Below are 5,187 nucleotides of genomic sequence, written 5' to 3'. Positions count from 1 at the left end.
CCACGGGAAGCGGGCGCCACGTTTTGTACCTCTATCAGAAACACAGACAGACAGAAATGAGTTGCCACGCCGCTGGGTGCTTTCGCCAGCGCCGTTCTGGTCCGTTCTGTTAACACAGCGAGCAGGCGCAGCGCAACTAACGCACAGCAGGAATCTGCCATACATTAAGAGACTTCACAACTTTATTTCCTCCATTGTTGTAGTTTTGCCTCCCTGACTGGATTACTTTCATTTTATCTTTTATAGAAACGCTTTAATTCATCTTGCGGCTGAAGCTCAGTTTTGTCCGTATTTGCTTCCTGATATACAGTGCGATTCAGCTGCCCCTACTGATGTCGGTTTATGCAACCCGCCATGTAATATCTCGTCTTCATAAACCACGCACGAAATATCTATATTATTCCGCTCGCTAGGAGCAAACTATTAGCTGTTAGGCCTGCAGAAAATAATAAGCAGGACTTTATTGTAGGAAATTTAATGCCTCGGTGCCATGAAGAACATACTAGAGATCCCGACAGGTGACGACTGAAGGTGGGAGTGGGGGTGCGTTTGAAGGTCACTTTTCTACGTTTTCCTTGAAAATCTCAAAAACCTATAGCGAAAATGTGACCCAAAACGGTCCTACAGAAAGGTAATGTTCATTTTCTCTGTAGGACTGATGGTTCGCGCATAGCGAGCGGGAGAATATGTAAGTCTTGCTCGTGTTTAATGAAGGCCAGCTGTCTGCCTCAGCAGCTGCACGAACAGCGCGGCATATTGCTAAACAAAGAGGCCAGGGCTCAATTCCCGGTCTGGTCGGAGATTTTTTTCTGCTCGTGCCGATACATTAATAAATGGCTTGGGGTTGACGTTGGGACTGTATTGAGGGCAGTTTATTATTTTATAAGTGGTCGCCGTAGCCGTTAGTAAATTTGCCCCAATGGGAGACGGTCAATGCCTTCATGGAATTATGTTTTTAGCTGCTTACCAGACCAAGGTTCTACCCAGGCATGCACTCTTTTGCCCAAAGAAAATGTACGGCCACGATTGTCTTTCCACACGGCTCCAAAAACATAGAAATGGCTTGGGGGAGATATTGGGACTGTATCGAGGATGTGTGACGGACTCCCAGTGAAACACTTGCAGCTTAGTCGAAACAAACTTGGCAAGCCACGGGCAGGCCAAGGTTGTTTCGACTGAGCTGCAGAGGTTTCGCTGGAAAGTCTTTACACATCCTCCTTACAGTCCCGGTCACACCTCATGTGATTTCCATATTTTTCGAGTCCTGAAGAAATATACTCGTCCCCGTGAATTTGCTTATCGGCTTATGATTAGGATTCTAATATTCAATCAGAAATCGTCCTACATTTTGCAATCCTGACCGTTCGCTGATTACAAGCGTGAGAAACAACGTCTTTGAAACTACGACTCTTACAGATCCAGTAGCTGGACAGGTTCCTCTCCTATCCCTTATACCAGTGACACCGAACCATTTACTCTTTCAGTTTAAGCGAATTAAGGTTCGTTCACAGTAACAGTAAAGGGGCTTAATGTCAGACATTTTAATAGGTTGGAATTGATATATGACCAGAGTGTTTTCCACGTGATCTATTGAATGTTGCCTCACCACGAGTTCGTAGTTCTGAAAATCAATTGCCGGCCGCTGTGGCCGAGCGGTTCTAGGCGCTTTAGTCGGCAACCGCGCTGCTACTACGGTCGCAGGTTCGAATCCTGCCTCGGGCATGGATAGATGTGATGTCCTTAGGTTAGTTAGGTTTAAATAGTTCTAGGTCTAGCGGACTGCTGATCTCAGATGTTAAGCCCCTAGTGCTTAGACCCATTTGAACCATTTTTTTGAAAATCAATTAATACTCTAACCACATAGCATCCAAAAAACGATAAATGTAGTACTTTATGAAATGTTCTAATTGTGTTCTGTACAAAAAATTTAAAAACCTTAGAAACAATAACAATAAACAATTCAAACAAATTAGTCTTTTCATTCACGTTCTATAGGATTTATTATAATTTCGAGTTCCATACCTACAAAGCGGCAATGGCCTTGCCGCAGTGGATACACCGGTTCCCGTGAGATCACTGAAGTTAAGCGCTGCCGGGCGTGGTCGGCACTTGGATGGGTGACCATCGAGGCCACCATGCGCTGTTGCCATTTTTCGGGGTGCACTCAGCCTCGTGATGCCATTTGAGGAGCTACTCGACCGAATAGTAGCGGCTTCGGTCAAGAATACCATCTTACGACCGGGAGAGCGGTGTGCTGACCCCACGCCCCTACTATCCGCATCCTCCACTGAGGATGACACGGCGGTCGGATGGTCCGGGTAGGCCACTCGTGGCCTGAAGACGGAGTGCTCTTTTTTTTAATATCTACAAAGTGGTCAAAGTCCCAACGAGGAGTCGAAACATGTGTGCTGACACAATTTCCAGGCATGCATACCATCCTTGGCCACCTGGCGTTCACATAATTGCTCATCTGGAGTCAAGAGCGCACATGTTGCTGCTCTACGGTGCTATACACCATTACGACATCATGTATTTTGCTATTTATAATTGTAAATCACATGTACAGCGATCTCTGTATAGTGCCCTGAGGAGCTCCTTGTTTTGCCACTCTCGGACAGCGACAGTACCCAGCGCTGACCGTAACAACGCGCCGTCAGATTGTTATCAGTTGTAGCGGCCAGGAGTGAGAGCAGCGAGTATCACGCCGTACACAGAGACGTGTCCCGCGCACGTTTTTCCGCGCGCACGCGTGCGCACTAAGGCGGCGCCGGCTAATCGCCGTGGACGCGGAACCAGTTGCCGGGCGACGCGTCCTAATCCGACTGCTCTCTCGCGGCCGGGCTGCGCGCGGATTTGCATCACAAAACGCGGCCGGCTGGCGCGGAAGAAGCTGAGGCCGCCGCCGCCGCCCCGTGGTTAATGAAGTGTCCGTCGCGGGTGGCGGCCGGCGCGACGCATCTCTCCATAGGGAAAACGCGGCCACTCTCTTCGTCCGTCGCGCGTTCTCTGCCGCCGCTATTTAGTCGTAGCGATGCAGCCACGGCGGCGGGCTGTTTGTTGCCTGTCGTGTTCCCGGCTAAGCTTGTCACTGTGCGCCGAAAATGGCGACGGTGTCCTGGTTTGACAGTGTTTCGTTGTTGACATCAACGTCTACGACGCGTGACGAAACAACATTGTCTATCCGGTCAACAAACTTTTTCTTTTCCGCTGTCATTCTGCAGAATTCAATGATCGGCATCGGTTTATGATTTTATCCATTTCTTCGTACGAAGGACAACAAGTTGATACAGAGCCACCAAAAGGTTTTCCAGTGATCCAGGAAATATTTATTTCAATATAAATGCATTCGCGGACATTTGTGATCTGTAAATGGATTTACGATAAAACAAAGGACGTTTTTCCCCAGGCCTGTTATTAAATTTATTCGGTTTCCACTATCGGTAGTTCAGCTTGCAGTGCCATTTTCAAGTGACAGCTCAACGAACCTAAATTACGTGAAGATCAGTGCAGTTAGTAATATATTCTGTTCTTGAAATACTTCATAAAATGTTGGGCAGGTGCATGAAGGCCTCGCCTACTGACGGTTCCGTACAAACTTAATTATATATATCTGGACAGTCCATCCATTCCGAGAATCGAGAATCTCGATAATTTTTCCCTGTCATTGAGATCAATAGTGGCAAGATATAAGTTCCAGGGATTTCAAGATTTTAGAGAATGTTTTAATTTCGGTAATATAAATGAGAGGTAAAGTCATGCAGGAACCAGGCGACCATTATTACAATAATCAGTAGTTCTACAGTCAGGCTGACTGGGTCGAAATGGTGAAAGTCAGACATTAGGCGAGGGATGACTTTATTGCTCCTATAGCGTTTGTCTGAATTTATCCATCATCAGATATCCAGGGGCGACAGCTTTGAGTGGATAAAGCGTATCAAGTTCTATGTGAAACAAACATTCGCAGACCAGCCTGATTCGGATAACAAGTCATAAAATAAATATTTTTTTCGTATGATATAATTACAAATTAGCAACTTTCGAATTTTTTTGTTTACTTGTACTGTGAAACCTCGCTTCTTGCCACATTTCTTCATCCTTGGACGACGGGAAGTACCCTATAGGTTTTGATGAGTCACTTTACGAGTGTCAAAATATGTAACTTAAATGACCGTATCTATTTAAGGCATTGACTTAGAAACTTCATTTCTTTTTGTACCACCAAGTGACCATAGGCCTTAGTATATGCCAAAAAGTCTACTTTGTAAATCTACCTGTTCCTTAGAAATGTCGGAGAGACAGACGGACAACAAAGCGATCCTATAATGGGTCCCGTACCTCAATCCGTAAAAACGGAATCCTAAAAATATTTTATTTATTTTAAACTTTAGTAGTTAAGTGCCACACCTGATGCATGCGCGATATAAATTATGAGCACAGATGGCATGAATTTCACAGCAATTATTTTAGGAAGGAAGGTGTTTACAGGTCGTTAAATGAATTCATGCATTCACACCCGATTTGACATTATGTTCTGGTTCTGTTATAAATGACAAAGACACCTGTCGAGGCACGGATTTTTCAAGCAATAATGATACAAGAACAGTACCCTCTTATAAAAGGAAGGAGAGACGGACGCGCATTTGTTTTTTATGATATACTTCAACAATAGACTGTATTCCTACCTGAACTGTTTTTACGCAATTTGCTTTCTTACAGGTGTCATTTGAAAATAGCACTGGAAGTAGAAATAGCAAACGCAGTGACCAAATAAATTTAGCAAGAGAACAGACCAAAAACGTTGTTCTTTCTGAAACATTGCTCGGCTGTGGATGCGCGTAAACAGAAATTATAAAACATTTTAATGGTAGTTGAATCCCGTGGCTATGCATTAAATTACACGAAGAATACAGCAGCCAGCCATTTTTATGTATTTCTATTTATACCAATATGCGTTTCAGGCTTTCGCCCATCGTCAGTTGGAGTAATTTGTATTTAAATCTTCAATCAGCACATTGTTAAAAAATCGAATGCTATTTGGTTGCTACAGTTGCTTTTCTATTGTCCTTTTGTGGCTTCTGTTTTCCGCATTCGTAAGCATGACATAAACACTTTTCCTTTGCGTGTTGCACAGAAACAGTGCAGTATTCGACTACATGGCTGATGGTATAAATAAAACTTCATAAAATA

At 44.3% G+C, this 5,187-nt stretch overlaps 1 pseudogene; it reads left to right on the top strand.

Annotated features, from left to right (window-relative positions):
* The first annotated feature begins 2,031 nt into the window (after positions 1 to 2,031).
* On the top strand, positions 2,032 to 2,149 carry LOC126102377 (5S ribosomal RNA; annotated as a pseudogene).
* The last annotated feature ends 3,038 nt before the right edge of the window (positions 2,150 to 5,187 follow it).

This window comes from Schistocerca cancellata, chromosome 9, assembly GCF_023864275.1.
Source record: "Schistocerca cancellata isolate TAMUIC-IGC-003103 chromosome 9, iqSchCanc2.1, whole genome shotgun sequence".
Classification (NCBI taxonomy): Eukaryota; Metazoa; Arthropoda; class Insecta; order Orthoptera; family Acrididae; genus Schistocerca; species Schistocerca cancellata.
The sequence above is the reverse complement of the archived record's forward strand: the minus strand, read 5'-3'. Positions and strand labels throughout refer to the sequence as shown.